An 18,552-nucleotide genomic window follows, 5' to 3' on the forward strand; every position below is an offset into this window, starting at 1 on the left:
AGCTCAAAGACATCTCATTGTACCAAAAAACCCACACCTTATTATTCAATGCCCTCAATGCACTATCAAACCCAAGTAACTGATGTACCACCTCAAGTTGAGGAGTATCCGACAAGGGTTCCAGAAGTACCAACAACCGTACTGAATTAGTTTTGCAAATCTTATGTAAATATCTAAGTGAATCTTTGCGAGAAGCACCACGTATATTCCATACAACAAACTTAATGGGATTTAACATGAGACCGCAAAGAGTAATGATTTTGAGATTGGAGATGAATCTGACTGAGAGATGCTTTAGCCGGCCGACCACCCTTGTGCCTAGCTCCAAGCTGACCATACTCACTCCGCAGCCTCTTACTGCTCCAATTTTCCCGAACCATTAGTCACAGAATTTAGCACCTCCCTTGTACCTGTCGGATCAGAGTGCAGCCGTTGATACAACACACTTTGAAAATTTTTTAGCTGCTCCCACGTCGCTACTTCCCCCGGTTTATCCCCGTCTGAGCTTTGTCGTCTATGTCGCTGCTTAGCTGCCCGAGCATGACTCGCAGACCTGAAAGGAGTGCGCTCAAAATCCTAAACCTCCATGTCTGATATTGAGTGCAGCACAACAAAGGTATTGGAGGAGGCCGCAACCAACTCATCAATCTGCCCGCACTCCTCCCTCTCCCAACAATCCCCCACAACATCAGTCTGCTTTGCCAACGTACGGGCAGTGCCATGCTCCACCTCCTTTGTATCCCTCGAGGACGACTCGGGGATAGCAGCAAACACGTCAGCAGCTACCGAATTTATAGCAGTCGCAGCAACAACAATCGCTTCATCAGCTACCAAAGTGATAGCGGTATCAGCCTCTACAGTCGATAACACAGGAACCTTTTGAACCCGTTCTATCACTTGGTTATGCGCAGCCCGACCCATAACAGCCTGCGCCTGCGAAGGGCCCTCAAGCTCAGAGCGTGCAATCACCTCAGGTTCAATATTGATGTCAATCTTCCCCTCATTGCCTTGTCCAGAAAGATTTGCCACCAAGGCACCATCAGTACGCTGATGAAACTCCACCTTATTCATCGTTTGTTCACGCTGTAGGAACCCTAATCCAGGCCCAATCTGACCACTATTGTCCTTAGGCCGGTAAACCTCCTTTGACTTCCCTTTCTTCCTGACCAAATTCTTGGCAGGTTTGAGTTCAAGATTCTTCCTAAAACATTCCCCGTCTTCATGTCCAAATCGAGTACAGAACCCACAAAACTTCGGCCAGCTCTCATATTCCACATCCTGCCAGAACCCCTCTTGGTCCTCCCCAATCCAAATACGGTTTGGGGGCTGCTTCGATACATCCATCTCAATCAGAACCCTCGCAACAGAAGGGCGTTTGAGCGCTAATGTCGCCGAGTCAATCTTCAAACGTCTTCCCAGCAAACCAGCTAATTTGGCAATATACACCTTATTAAACAATGGCAACGGAAGTGTTGGCAGTGATACCCACACAGGCGCATATGTCGAATCCTGATGGACTTTGAAATCCAATGTCCACTTTCATAGCAACATCTGCGCTCCCTTCACAAACCAGGAATGGCGCACGAAGAGCCGCGTAAAATCCTCCTCAGACGAAGGCCTGATCAGAACGTGATTCAGATCAAGAAGGCCGACATCACAGTCTCCTTTGAGACCCAACGATAAAAAAAAACCCCTAATGACCTCCATTGGAGGACGACGAAATGGAAACCTTCCAACCAATGCATTTTTAAAAGGTGTCGAAAGCAGTTGCAGCTCTTTCTGGGATAAACGCAGAGCAGGCTCTCCTCTATGAGTCGAACAACAACCCAAATCTGGAATATTTGATACCTCCAGCCGGCTCGATCTAGAGAGCACGTCGGCGAAGGACTTGGAAGAGGCTGCGCAGCCAGGTGCACCCCCTATGGCCGGCGGAGGCCACGGAGGAGCCTCCATGCAGACCGGAAAAACCCTAGGGTTTAGTGGAAGTTGCTAAAAAGGAAACCTAGTCTAAAAAGGCAGTCCCCGCGATACTAGAAGGACAGCTACTCAGGAAACTGAAGTTTAGTAATTTGGGTGGGTTGACACAGTTCATATGATAATGAATGGAATATTCAATGAAGAAGTATATGTAGAGCAATTTGCAGGATTTGTTAGAAGAGATTAGGAAAATAAAGTATATATGTTGAAGAGGGTCTTGTATGGATTAAAGCAAGTCCCAAGGGCATAGTATACAAGAGTCGACTCCTATTTTCTTACTTGTGGTTTTTAGAAGTATCCATATGAGCGCGCGCGCACACACACACATACACATATATATTTATATATTAAATCTTTTGTTTGTGATGATATTCTTAACATGTACTTGTATATAGATGATTTGATTTTTACTTGAAATATTTCAAGAATGATTGCAAAGTTCAGGAAGGCCATGGTTAAGTAGCCTGAAATGATAGATATGGGGCTCATGTCATATTTTCTAGGGATTGAAGTTTTCAGTCTCATCATGGGATTTTTATGTCTTAAAAGAATTATGCACGTGATATTCAAAAGAAATTTAAGATGGATACAACTAATCCAATTCTAACTCCAGTTGAGGAAAAATGAAGTTGAATTTGACTAAGGAGGGTACTGAGGGATATGTGGATCCTGCCTACTTTAAAAGTTTGGTTGGGAGTTCGAACTATTTGACATCTACGAGATCAAACATCAATTTTACTATTGATTTGATTAGCAGGTTTATGAAATATTCATGTCAAACACATTTATAGGTGGGTAAGAAGATTTTGAGGTATATTGGAGGTATTCATAATGATAATATTTTTTTATTCAAGAAATGATCCAATTGAATTATTTGGCTATGCAAACAGTGATTGAATAGGTGATACGATTGAGAGAACAAATATTTCAAGATATGCATTTTTTATTGGCTCTTGAGGGGTTTCTAGAGTTTGAAAAGGCAACAAATGATAACGTTGTCTATGTAGAAGCGGAGTATATTGCTGTAGCTAATAGTGCAACTCATGCATTGTGGTCGAGTCGCATGCTTGATGTTCTACAACACAGACAAGTTTATGCTACGAAAATTTATTATGATAGTAAGTCAACAATTGAGCTGTCTAATAACCCACTTTTCCATATGCGTAGCAAGTACATAGATATCAAGTATTATTTAATTTCCTACGTGAGTTGATTCGAGAGAATGAGATTGAGATTTATTATTGCAGAACTTAAAAGCAAGTGATAGACATTTTCATGAAGGCTTTAAAGACAAAAACATTTGTCAAGTTGAAAAAGATGTTAGGTATGTCCAGATTAGAGAAGTTTGGTTTAAAGGGGGCATTGTAAAAAAAAAAAAAAATAGTGACAATTTGGTTAGTTTATTAACCACGTACTGTTAGTTTATTTGTTAGTAATGTTGGTCATATCATTTAGTTAGGGAGATTGATCACATGGAATCCGATTCATGAAGTAGTAGTAGTAGATAGGGGTGTGTAAAAAGAATCGAAAAAATGGGTAATCGAGAACGTCGAATTGGTCTAAATTGAAAAATAGGGTAACCAACCCATAATTTTTAAAATGGTTAGATTAGTCAAACCTACTTGAAAAATTAGTTAAGGTATGGTTTTCAATTTCCAAAAATGGGGAAAACATTTTGAGAGAACCCATCAAAGAGTCCAATATATAAATCAAGAACCCAACTATGATCCAAAAACTTAAGTTATTAGGTCTTGAGCCCTTACTTACATATTAAGTACTCTTTCTTCATTTTTTGAACCAATGTGCGACATAATTTTTTATTCATGAACCTAACAAATATCTCCCCTTATGAGTAACCCATTGAACCCAAGTTTACAAGCTCTTTTCCAAACCCACTTTAATACTTAACGCGAATCCCCCTTAAGACCTAAGGTCATCTCTTCTCCCAATCATGGACCCGCTCTTCTTCAATATTTAAATTTAATTCTGGACCCCTGCCAACCCTTAATTTCTTGGTCTAACACCAACTGGACCCCTGCAAAACCCATGGCACACCTAATCCAACACCAGCCCAACTGCTTGGCACTTCGATCCACTACTAAGAAGAGAATTTTCACCGATCCAACCCTGAGAAAAATCCACTTGCCCATGAGTAGTCCAGTCTCACAACTTGAAACTTTGATACCACTTGTTAGGGAGAAAACACCTCGAGAGAACCCATCGAAAAGTCCAATATGTAAATTAGGAACCTAACTCTGATCCAAAAACTTAAACTATTAGGTTTCGAGTCCTTACTTACATATTAAGTGCTCTTTCTTCATCTCTTGAACCAATGTGGGATGTAATTTTTTACTCATGAATTTAACAACCCGCATATATGCAAAGTTGGATAAGATAACCAATATCCAAACCTCAACTCATAATTATTTAGTCATTTACTAATAATTTAAGTTACGAGTACACTTTATTTTTTACAACTTATAACCTTGTATATTTTTCAACAACGAACTTTTGATATTTCTGAAGTTGTATGGGAGTCCTTTTTATGTAATGTAAAAAGACAGCAACTTTGCTTGGTGGCAAAGATATTCAATAAATACTCAGTTTTCCTTAACTAGGTGGCCCAAAATGAGTTACTAGTGTAATTTGAATTTGAATTTACAGCATAGAAAAGAATGATACTATTCAAAAAGAGAAAAGCTTTAAAAAATTGTTAATGCACTTATAAGACATGCGCTTGTATGTTAAATAAACCTTACGGAAAGTTGATGTAAGATATCCAATTTCACAAAAAAAGAGGAGTTCTCAGTGGTAATTACAAATCTTTTAGGGAGTCATTGTGGCTAAAGTACAAGTTCTTCAGAAAAGGCAAAAGATACTAAGAAGGTCTATACCTGTTATTGGTTAGGGATGGCAACGGGACGGGGGTGCCAAAACACTCCTCCTGTCCCACCCCACCCTGTTTCCCTCGCAGGTACTCGCTGGTTATAATTTGGTTTTTATTCTAGAAGCCTTTATTCAATAGATCAAAGCTAAATTCAAGGAACAAAATGAAATACAGAGTTAAAAAAAGTGAAAAAAGAAAAATGAAACAAGAAAAGTGTTGAAATAAATTACCAAGAAAATTAAGAACCTCAATTATATTGTATAAATAACACTTGAGAATACTCATAGAGTGTGTAGCATGCCTATGTCAAATATCAACCAGGAATTTGATATCTTCGAATCAATGTCCTAATACCTTTGTTTCACAATTTGATTAGCGAGATTGTATAAATAACACTTGAGAATACTCATAGAGTGTGTAACATGCCTATGTCAAATATCAACTAGGAATTTGATATCTTCGAATCAATGTCCTAATACCTTTGTTTCATAATTTGATTAGCGAGATTGTATAAATAACACTTGAGAATACTCATAGAGTGTGTAACATGCCTATGTCAAATATCAAATTTGATATTTTCGAATCTAATACCTTTGTTTCATAATTTGATTAGTGAGATGCTCGTAAAGAAGTTGGAGTCTAGGAATTTTATGCCTTCCATGTATGGGAATCTAGACTTCTTAATGAGGCAAGGAAGGTTTCTGATAAAATGTTAGTGAAGGATGTTGTTTTCTTGGAATGCATTGATCACCAGATAGGTTAATTTTTTAGGTATAGTGAAGTCTTGGAGCTTTTTGATGATATGCAGAGAGCAAGAGTAAAGCCTAATAATCGTGCAATGGTGACTTTACTGTCTGCTTGTGTTGGTATTGGAGTTTTGAAACAGGACAAGTGGTTCATGCTTGGATAGAAATGGAATAAAGATTATATTTAGTTACCAAATATTCTAAATTTATTATTATTAGATTATTGTTATAAAACTAATAAAATAAGGTACTATAATATCAAGTGAAATATTGGAGAAAGAAGTAGAGAAAGAAGTGGAGCAATGGAGAATGATATTCTTATTATTCCAACTAATACAAAAGTTCATTCCAAAGGGTGTCAATGTACCTCTATATATAGGTACTACAAGATTAAAGGAATATCAATCCTATTAAACACCCACTATTACAAGAATATAAAGAAACCTATGAAACGGTTCTTCCACTACATGAATAGATTTATGGATTGTAACTTCTATACATAATGTATCCATAAATCAAGAATTAATCCTCTTGGGAATACAAAGGGACATCCATACTTTTAATTGTTTCATAACACTCCCCCTTGGATGTCCATTACACAAAGAATATGCCTCATTAAAACCTTACCAGGGAAAAACCCATCGGGACAAAAAAAACCCTAGTGAAGGAAAAAGAGTACACTATTCTTGTGTATTAATTTCTCCCCCTGATGCAAACATCATTTGAGATCTTTTAATCGTCGCATTTCAATATGCTTCACCCATTGCACTGAGATATGGTACTTCAGGACCAAGTATCTCTCCATCTTCCTCTCGCGATCTAAAAGAATCTTTATTAGGATTTAATGATCTGACGATCATTGGAGTACTTAATATATGTGTCTTATCCATATAAAACCGCTTTAATACCTTCCGGGTATATGCAATTTGGTGGACAAAAATTTCACTTTTTAAATGTTCAATTTGTAAATCAAGGTAGAATTTTGTTTTTCCAAAATTCTTGATCTCAAAATCTTTCTTCAAATATTCAACATTATTTTGAATCTCTTCAAGAGTTCCAATCAAATTTAGATCATCAATATATATAACAATGATCACAAAATTTGATCCATTTTTCTTGGTAAAAACATATGGACATATTGGATCAATGGTATAACCTTCTTTAGTCAGACATTCATTGAGGCGGTTATACCACATACGTCCAGATTGTTTTAGGTCATACAAAGACCTTTGTAATTTAATAAAATAAATATTTTTAGAATTTGATTTGCATGCTTCAGGCATGTTGAATACTTCGGGAATTCTCATATAAATATTATTTTCAAGATTTTCATATAAATATGCAGTAACAACGTCCATTGGACGCATATCTAATTTTTCATGTACTGCAAAACTCACAAGATATCTAAATGTGATAACATCCACTATAGCTGAATACATTTCATCATAATCAAATCCAGGCCTTTGTGAAAATCCTTGGACTACAAGTCTTGCTTTATACCTCACAATTTCCTTTTTCTCATTTCTCTTTATCACAAATACCCATTTATATTCTATTGGTTTTACACCTTCAAGTGTTTGGACTACAGGTCCAAAAACTTTTCTTTTAACCAATAAATCCAATTTAGATTGGATCGTATCTTTCCATTTTGAACAATCATTTCTATACCGACATTCATCAACCGATTTAGATTCATGATTCTCATCAACTTCTATAATATCAAGTGCTACATTTCATTAGGCTCCAATTAAAATTTTTTTTTTTATGATTTCATTCTCTTCAGGAGTTGGCTCTTCAGGAGCAACCTCTTCAAGAGGTTGAAATTTGTCATGACATTTAATCTCCAGAGATATTTCAAATCAATTTATACTTTGTTTAGGTAGGCCGACCTTAAATTTATTTGTAACACTCGTGCATGTCCTTCAGGGACATCAATTTTAGCTAGAGTATTTCCTGCATGAATAGTTGATTTAATGACTCTTCTAGAGTCGATAAATATAACTTTTTACAAATGAAGAATTTCTTGAACTTCTAGTTCACATTATTTTGTATGAGGATCGAGGAAATTCAATTTTTCAGGTGATTTCCTTTCGGTTGATTTTTTCTTCCCCCTAATGTCGGGAATCGTAACTCATCAGAATAAATAAATCATTTAATAGATCACCCATCAAATATTTTACGATATTTAATCGTAAAAAGTGATTCATACCCGACATAAATTCTAAATTTCTTTTTAGAGCCATATATAATATAAATGGGGTATGTATAAATATTTGTCGGCTCTCAAATATTTTCACTTTCGTTAAATCATGTATTTATTGGGATCAGTAAATTTCTTATTTACTGCAAGTGATGATTATAAATCAAATGAGAATGAAGACAACTATATCGATAACCATTTCTCTCTCGAATGGTTATTATGATATAAGTAACCTTTATCTCATTTGATTTCTAAACATGATCTCTATTATTGTCTCATTTAGTGTCTCAATTTGATATCCATTTCAACGGATATTCAAATTCAATAAATTTTTCGAAACATGATAAAAAGTAGTGTTTTATTTATGATAAACTTTTCTCCTACAGGGAAAAATATAGTAGTGGCTCTTCTGGAGCTTTCAATCACTTAAACACTACAACAGATTGTGTTTGTCTCTCTCATTGGAATATAGTATATATAGTAGCACTTATTAATGAGACACATATCATTGTCACTATAATTCTTATGGGACAAATATCATCACCATAATTCTTTGATCCCAAATGTTTAACATCCATTTCTTCTTCAGGAAGAAAAGCTAATTACTATTATAAATTAAATCAAGCATCATACACCTTCAGGGTATTTAAAGAAATTGGCCATGTGAAGATGCGATTATAATTTTGATTCGTCAAATGTACTTCGGGACATCTATCTTTAGGACCTTTATTTTCTTGTCCTTATCATTATTATCCCACTTCAAGTAGTAACTTTTTCTCTTGTCAAGGTAAAATATATATTTACCAAAATCATAGTCATGGCAACAATCATAACTAATAAATTGAAATTTAGTCGGATTCACTTCTGGGAATGGACTAGAATTAGCATGCAATAAGTACAAAATACTTCTCAAAATTTATCTCAATATTACTACTACAAGAGCATATTTGAGAAATATGTAGAGAATATTATTTTCAACTAAAAAATAATTCTAAACATAGCGAAATTGTGTACTTGCACCCATAAGTAAATTTATCATACCAAGTTTTGAAATAATGACCATCTTCTGGTGGTCAAATCTTTTCGTTAAAGAACGACCATCTTCAGGTGGTCGAATCTTTTTCTTTAAATATTTCAAAGGACAAGTAGATCCTCAAATATAATTGATTTTCTACAATAACATCTCCAAAACTCAATGCATCAGAATATAATTATTTATAACAAATAATTCTAAAAATAAATAAATAGAATTAAAAGGAAAAATATTACCTCAAAGATGTCAAACAGTATATATTTGTGTTTAGTGATTGTTCAGCAATAAGCACTTGTATTTTGCGATCATTCAAGTGTTAACCATAAGAAATTGAAATAAGTTTATGGGTTAGAGGTTTACCTCAATAGGTAGTCAAGAGTTACTCGAAAAAAAACCAACAGTTGATTTGACACTAGCAGAATCTTGACAGAGTCTCGTGTTTCACTTTTGCTCAGAAGTAGAGACTCGTGCTGATAACGTGTTATAAAACTAATAAAATAAGGTACTATAATATCAAGTGAAATATTGGAGAAAGAAGTAGGAAAGAAGTGGAGCAATGGAGAATGATATTCTTATTATTCCAACTAATACAAAAGTTCATTCCAAAGGGTGTCAATGTACCTCTATATATAGGTACTACAAGATTAAAGGAACATCAATCCTATTAAACACCCACTATTACAAGAATATAAAGAAACCTATGAAACGGTTCTTCCACTACATGAATAGATTTATGGATTGTAACTTCTATACATAATGTATCCATAAATCAAGAATTAATCCTCTTGGGAATACAAAGGGATATCCATACTTTTAATTGTTTCATAACAATTATATAATATATTACATTTATTTATATTAATAAGTTGAAGCGAGGACGGGACGGGGGACCGCCCCCCACCCCATTTAAAACGGGAGGAGAAAAATTCGCCCCGTCCTTGCCCCAGCCCCATTACTCCCCCGCAGGGTAGGCACCCGTCTCCGTTGTCATCCCTAATATTGGTTCTCCAAAAAAGTACTAGCCACTCCATCTTTCTTTTTTTTTGTTTTGGCTTAATAAAAAGACAAGAACACCTTTTAATTTCTCTAAGGGATAAAATTGTTCTAAAGAAACTCATTATGTTTTATCTCCTCAGTTCACTTTCCCTTGTTTTCACATTGGTCCTAATATTTTAGGACTAATAATGGATAGAATTGTGAATAGTGATGATATTATTAATTCCGTATAAGTGTGAACCTATTTAGTAGTTTTTCAGCAAGCTAATGGCTGTTGTGGTTCCTTCTAAATATATATATATATATATATATATATATATTACTCTTGGACTTTTCATTATTTATTAAGTGAAGTTTCACAATTTTTTCATAATTTGGAAGTATTAAACTTTGTAGTCGAGGTTGTAGAGGTCATCGTGAAAATGATGCAAAATCACCGAGGTTATAGTTATTTGTATCATTTTCAAAAATAATAAACCAGAATGAATTGCCAAATTCATTGGCAAAAAGTTTTAGGAAAGAGTCGTAAAAATAATTTGCAACTCATAGCAAATACTCATAACTAGGGAATTGTCATGACACCCTACTATTTGTTGTTGGTACTACCATTTGCTTTTCTATTTTCATGAATGGTCTCAAATAGTCTTAACTAGTAATTAGGACTTGTAAGTGCATCATCGTCTCTTTCTGTGACTGAAAAAATTTCAAGGAGATGCAATTATGAAAGTGCAAGTAGGGACGACAATAGGGGTGAGTGCCCACCTCACAGAGAGAAATGGAATAAGGGTTGGAACGGAATAGAGACAAGGCAGGAATGGGGTGGAAGGAGAAAATCTCCTCCCACCTTAAATGGGGGAGGAGGCGGGGAAGCACACCCCCACTTCGTCTCCTGAATTAATTAAATAAAATATAAAAAATTATACCTATAATCTAAATACCTAATAATCATACATAAAATCTAATAATTATGAATTCATTCTAATTAGAATAAACAATCAATTAGCAATATGTAACTTTAATTACTTGAAGGATTGGGGCTTCGTTCCTGATAAGGTCAAGATTCTCATCCATACATTCAAGATATATGCTTAACTTTTCAAATTGGAATGTAGAGCATGAGTTAAGTTTTTTGGCGTTATGTTACCTGAGAAAGCTCATTTTATTCTGGATTTTGGTCCTAATAAAGAATTTTACTTTCTTTACGATGGAAAATTGAGCTTGTTAGCATTTTACTTTGAGAAAATCACGAAAAGTCCCCCTAAGGTTTGTGATGTTTTGTACTTTACCTCATAACGTTATCTTTTTTGGCACTTTATCCCCTCTAATAGTCTACCTCAGCAAATAATTTGTTGAAACATTAAATTAGATGAATATACCCCCATTTAAATCATTAAAATTTCTGACGAAAATGCCCCAATGTGTTATATATAAAGAAATGTTTCCCTTCAAGTTCAGAAATATTTTGTTATCAATTCATTATTCATTAAAGCCTTTAAATTTCCAAGTTCTACATTTGAGGTTGAAAAAGGAAAAAAATGTTCTAACTACTTCAAATTCATTTCGTTGCTTTTTCTCTAGATCTTGTCCATGACATCATCTAAAAGAACCAAATTAAGAAAACTATAGATGTGGTAAAATAGCACCCTTAACAAGATTATGGACATCGAAAAATTCCGGAAGGGGATTTCTTGGATGTTCAAATTATAAGGTATAATTTGTACGATAAATTAATGTCTTTTTTTACTTTTAGATAAAATAATTTGAAAAACAAAAAGTTATTTTAGAATCGTCAAGCATATGATTTGTTCGTTTTCTTTGCAAAATACATTAGTGAGAGCAAATTTTTTTTCTCCAAGAAGGGTATTTTTAGAAAAAAAATATTATCTGACACGAATCTGTGGACAGTTTTGTCTATCCATTGTTTTACCAAAAATACCATTGTCCTTACCTATTAACCATCACCACAGTTACTAACTGAATGTTTTGACTACCAATCAAGGGGATAAAAGTTCCAAGAATATAATGTTAGGGGATAAAGTACAAAATAGTACAAAACTTAAGAGGACTTTTCATGATTTCCTTTTTTGCTTTCTTTACCTATGAGCACCCACAAAGGGAACTGCATGGGTCACAGGAGTGGGGAATGGTGGCAGGATTTGAGGCGGGGACGAGAGGGAGTTATTTGACAATGGGGTGAGGCCAAAACCATCTCGTTGCCAACTTGCCGTCCCTAAATGCAAGTGATCATTATCTTATATCATTATAAAATAGGAAAAATGATCAATTTAGTCCCTATACTTTTTTTAAATGTCAATTTAGTCCTTATATAATTTTTTTGGCCAATTTAAACCCTACACTATTTTTTCGGTTCCAATTAAGGATCTCCGCGGTTGCGCCACCTTGTAATTGCGGTTCAACGTCTAATTGACCACTTATGCGGGGGCATTTCTGGTACTTCACTGTTGGGGCTCCTCTTCAGAATTAAAAATCAAAACCAAAAAGTTACCGGTGTAAAATTTCCCAAATTATATCACCACTGAAGATAAAGCTCAGTGACTCTGGAGATGTGATATGGTCGGTGGCGCTGGACGAAATCACTGTAGCGAAATGCTTCCAAATAGGAATTGGGACAAAGCATCCTCAAGGTCAAGCTCACGAAGTAGTGATGGAGTACTGAAGAACGTCGGTGTCGGGTTTCATGGTGCAGATAGTGAAAGGCTGATTTACGAAGGAAATGATGAATATTACAATGGAGACAAAATGGTGCAATGCCACTGCCGTGAACAATGCAGAATCGTGACAGCATGGACGGAGGCAAACCCAGCAAGAAGATTTCATGGTTGCAGAAATTATGGGGTAATTTTGTGTGCTAAATGTTAGATTTTGTTGAGTTATTGCTTGAATTTTGACTATGAAACATATGTGAATGCAGAAACATGGGGCTTGTAATTTTTTTTTGTGGTATGATCCACCCATACCCCAAAAAATGAAGAACACACTAGCTGCAATTTTGAGAGAACTGAGAAGTACCGAGAGGGAGAATGTAGCAATCAAACTGTGGCTTGTGACTTGTTACTACACACAATATGAACTGTGACTTGACTTTGTCTTCCCTTATCCCCACATCAATCTACATGTTCATTCCGAGTTCCAAACACTGCATCTTAAATGGAGCTAATGCCATCAGTTCCTTTCCCAAATCTACCAACATATACTCTGTCCAAATTGAGCAATCAACGAGTCAATTGATTAATCGAACTCAATCCCAATTCCTTCAGCTAGGCAGGGGAAAATTTTCTGATTATGCAATAGACATTTAGATGAGCTAAAAACTTAGCTCCCAGACAAGTGCAAAAAGCCCCAAGCAAATCTTAAAGATGAAATATAGGGCACCTGCAACCTTCACGAGTTGGGAACAATAGTTCACTAGTCTTCAATTACCAAATAAACAAAAGACAACACCAGTAGCACATATGCTGCAGAATCAACTTTTCCAAAAATCATACTACTAATCAACATCTCAAATGTTAGAACCGATCCATTAGATTAGAATCAACATCACAACACACAGGAGAATGTCCAGAATCCAGAATTCATTAGATTAGCAGTCTTAACAGTAAAAAAACATTCAATAGCTCGATTCATTACAAAAGAAAGTGAATCCCATGACATAAAGGTCTTCCAGCAACTTCATCAGCAAAAAAACAGTAAGCTAGCTTCATCTAGCAACTTCATCAGCCAGTTTCATCTAGCAACTTCATTAGCCAGCTTCATCAGCCCAAAAATAGTCAATTCAAAAACAACTTCATCAGCAACGTCATCATCTAAATATTATCATTTTCACTGATCATCCAGCTCATCGACTATCCTATGACACTGCAAATACATACATAGTGAGAATCTCCAAGAGTAAATTAAAATCAATAATTTATATACGATTTTGTGGCCTCAAAAAAGTTACCTTTTCTTTTCTTCTTTTCACAGTACCCATCCTGTTTCTCCACGCTTGTGCTTGGCAGCAAGTGCAAGTTCTTTTGGACTGGCCCGAGACATGACAATAAAAACAACACATGGTCCTTTTGAGCTTCTGAGAGCTTTCAGTTGGAGCAGTAGGTTGAACATCAATTTCTTCAGGAGCTTGATCAACTTGCATTATAAAAACATGACAAATATCAGATGCGTTCATCAAACAGTAAACAGGATTTGAGCAACAATTAGAATAGTAGTTAAAAAACTTAAAATATAGTAACATATCAGATGTGTTTCAGCTTCTTGCAATGTAGGAGAGTCTTGAAATGTCTCATCACAGTCTTGAAATGTCTCATTACAGTCCTCAAATGTCTCATTACCATCCACAAAAAGAGCTGCAACAATTAAAATAGATTAGCAGCCGCTAGATAAAATAATGCAACATGAAAGAAAATATGAGTTCAGTCATACCAGTTTCACCGACAGTTCCGTCTTTTCCCTTGGCATCCAATGGACAAGTTCTTGCATTGTGTCCAAGTTTCTTACATTTTCCACACCTATTACTATTCACAGGTGGTATTCTTTCATTGCTGTCCATTCCTTCCATGTTGAGGTGACATTTTCTTTTAGTGTGGCCCTTTTGATGACAAAGAGAGCAAGTCATACGTGTAGTACCCTTTCTAGACAGTCTTGTGCATCCAGCCATATCACTTCGTGGCTCATCCGGCTCTCTCCTCCTTACTTTCTTAGGCCTACCGGGAAGTTTTACTTTCTTAGGTGCATACATAGGGGCCCTCTTACACCTTTTCCAGTTATTAGGTCCATTAATTGGACTAATAGATGGCTCGTAAGCCTTTAGATATGAATCCCTTGAGTAATATGGATGCACTAGACTTTCAGGCTCGGCTCCGGTCAAAGCAATGCAGCCTATAGCATGAGAACACGGTAAACCAGTGAGTTCCCATTTTCTACATGTACATGTCTTCGCCTTTAAGTCAACAACAAACTTGGCCCCATACATATGTGTCACCTCAAATCTGTCATCATCAGACCACCTGGCAATATTTGATCTAGCATGCTTTTTCAATTTTTTTTTGAACTTTTGGACAAATAATATCACTTCTTTTTCTCATCCATTCCCTCTTTGTCCTAAGTCTTTCCATTAGATATATTCTAATGTTTTCAAGCATACCAATGATGGCTTTTCTCTTGCATCTAATATAACAGAATTAAAGCTCTCACACACATTATTGAGAAGAATATCACATTTAGCCGTGATCCTAAAATGTGATCTGGACCAATGGCATGGTGATGTGTTGTCCACTAGCCATTTGTGTGCTTTCTCATCATACTGCCTCAACATATCCATTTCAGTTTCAAATTTATTGACATACGAGGATCTTGCACAAGCCCAAAACATACCCTTGAGTGTTTCTCCAGGATGGACCTTTTTGAAATTGTTGTGTAAATGCCTAACACAGTGTCTATGCTCCACTCCAGGAAGAATATCTTGGATGGCGGAACCCAAACCCTGTTATATAAAAAAATAAAAAAATTCAGAAATCAGTCATTTCTATAAAGTAGTTTTCCAACAAAAAATCAGTTTCAAATTTCTATGTTACTTAGCCATACCTTTTGCCTATCACTGATAAATGTCCATTGTCTCTGGTCTTGGATTGTGAGATCAAATTTTAAGAATTCAATGAACCATGTCCAAGAACTCTTGTTCTCGGTCTCAACCACTGCATATGCAACAGGATAGATGCAATCATTAGCATCTATCCCTACAGCTGTCAAAAGCACTCCCGGATGTGGTCCTCTTAGATGGCACCCATCCACACCAAGTACAGGCCGACATCCTTCTTTAAAACCTTTTTTCAAGGCTGCAAAACAAATGTATAGTCTTCTGAATCTCTCTTTTCCGCTAAATTCATCAGCCTCCGTCTCTACATGCACTGTGGAACCAGGATTTGAGCTCAACAATTCCTCACAATAGTCCCAAATTCTTGTGTATTGCTGCTTATATTTTCCTTGGATCAGAATTTTGGCTTTCCCAAATGTCTTATAAGCCTGATCTTTTGTGATGTTCACATTCAGTTCTTGATGCACTTTGTCCTTAAATGCACCAACCGTAACCTTTTTATTCATCCGCAGGAACTCCATGTAATGCCTAGCCAAAAAACCAGAATTTGCATGCTTGTGATAGAAAGTTCTACCACATTGATGTTGTGGCCCCATCGTTCTTATCACGAATGCATCACAATCTGGTTCTTTTGTAGCACAAACAAACCAGTTGCATTTCTCTTTCTTGCATTTTGCTCTGATCCTGTTCTTATCATTCTTTTGCCAACCATGCTCTTTGCCCCACTGCACAGAATAATACTCAACAGCTCTTTTAAACATCTTCTTAGTGTCAAACAATAAACCAACATATAATTTGGGGTCCTTCATATCCACATCTGGCTTGAACCTTGTATATTTCGGTTTCTTGCTTGAGGTATTTTCATCCGAGCTACTAGAGCAGCTACTAAACTCCTCTGTGTTTATGGAATCAGATTCCTCTTGGATAGGAATCTGGTCACCATCATAAATATCACAGTCATGGTCAGCAGCAACACTTCCTTTTCCTTTTGCTTGTGCTTTGGCTTTTTGTGGCTGATCTGAACCTTTCTTCTCTTCACCAGTGGCATTTTCCCCTCCATAACTAGCATCATATACACTCCTCTGACCATCAATTTCGATATCAGCAGTATTTGCACAATTCTTGTATATTATGTCATCTTCGTCTTCCCTAAAATCATAGTCACTATCATGAAAACTTTCACCACCATCCGTTTCCTCTAATTCTGGTTCAGTTTCATTATCTGCACCTTCATCTTTTTCAATCACATTAGCACCTCTCTGTTTACCCTTTTTTGTTTTCCCCCAATCTACTTTAGTTACATCAACTGGAAGTTCTGCAACTTCTTCATTCCCACAGAATTCATCAAATGTGATGTCCACATACAGTAGATTTTTTTCCTCATTCTCACTGTCTCTCTCGAAAACTGCCATGTTGTTGCTAGGTTCTATGGATCTAACATGAAACTCTTGGACAATGTATAGTTCAACTTTTCCAGTTTGTATACCTATAGCAGCCATGTCCATGACGTCCTCTTCACTGTCTATTTGTCTAACTCTCAGGCTCCCATCTATGGTAGGGATCCTATATCTATAGCTAGCGTTTTCATCACATCCAAGTAAATGACCAAAGCTTAACACAAAAGCTACGTTAATCTTGGAGGCTAGAACCCCATCAAAATGCTCCATGTTACCCCCCACATATTTTGGCTCTGGTTCTTCAATGTATGCCCCACCAGAGTAGATATACAGAGTGAATACATCTGAGTCATCACCTATTTTATTTTCCAAACAAATTAAAAAATTACTACCATAATTTGTAATTTACAGTCATTGTCTGCTTTTTGAGGGACATGAAAGCAACATGACAAATTAAATTTACAGCCATGGACCACATGAACCCCTTTTCAGAAAAAAAAATGAAAACAGAAAACACAGCCCTTTTTCCAACCACATTTCAATCGATCTTGCTATTAAAGTACAATATTTGCTGTTCACAACAACATAAACCCACACCGAACATAGCAAATTAGATTTACAGCCATGCAACCCCATTTCAGAAAAAAAAAGGGAGGAACAGAAAACACAGCCCTTTTCCAACCACATTTCAATCGATCTTGCTATTAAAGTACAATATTTGCTGTTCACAACAACACAAACCCACACCGAAGATAATAAATTAGATTTACAGCCATGCAACCCCTTTTCAGGAAAAAAAAAGGAAGAACAGAAAACAGAGCCCTTTTCCAACCACATTTCAATCCATCTTGCTATTAAAGTACAATACTTCCTGTTTAGGGCAAGACAAACCCACACCCAACTTCATTAAGCTATTACCACAACAAATCAAACAGATTTAAGTGGCTCAACTTACCCATTTTTGTTGGCCCTGTTTTTCAAAATTTCTTCTTTCGCGCCTTTCGTCACTTGCTCCCTTTTCAGACTCCTTCGACTTCCTGCGCCACTACATTTCCTTATTCATCACCATTTCAGTCGATTTCGGTCGGTTTTTGCAAGATAAAGTTGAGGTTTCAGGTTTGGATTTTTGTCAGTGGTGATATAATTTTACACCGGTAACTTTTTGGTTTTGGTTTTCAATTCTGAAGAGGAGCCCCAACAGTGAAGTACCAGAAATGCCCCCGCATAAGTGGTCAATTAGACGTTGAACCGCAATTACAAGGTGGCGCAGCCGCGGAGATCCTTAATTGGAACCGAAAAAAAAGTGTAGGGTTTAAATTGGCCAAAAAAATTATATAAGGACTAAATTGACATTTAAAAAAAGTATAGGGAATAAATTGGCCATTTTCCCTATAAAATATTCTGCAAATATAAGTTCAGGATACTTTGATCTAGTGGTTAAAATTGAAAATTGAAAATTTAGAGTTCTTAAGTTCTAATGACTTCTAATTCTTGCTATATGTTCACTTCTTAAATCTCACCAATCTTTTGCTTAAAAAAAAAAAAATAAAAACAGTAAAAAGCTATCTTAATATACTCCAATTTCCATAAATAAGATGGATTTTTCTATAATATCAACAAAGCTAAAGGAGGTCAGTGTAAATTTACTTAATACATGTACCCTGAAATTCTAGCAGCCATTTTATCTATTTTGATTTAATTTCTT

Source organism: Coffea eugenioides, chromosome 2 (assembly GCF_003713205.1).
Source record: "Coffea eugenioides isolate CCC68of chromosome 2, Ceug_1.0, whole genome shotgun sequence".
Classification (NCBI taxonomy): Eukaryota; Viridiplantae; Streptophyta; class Magnoliopsida; order Gentianales; family Rubiaceae; genus Coffea; species Coffea eugenioides.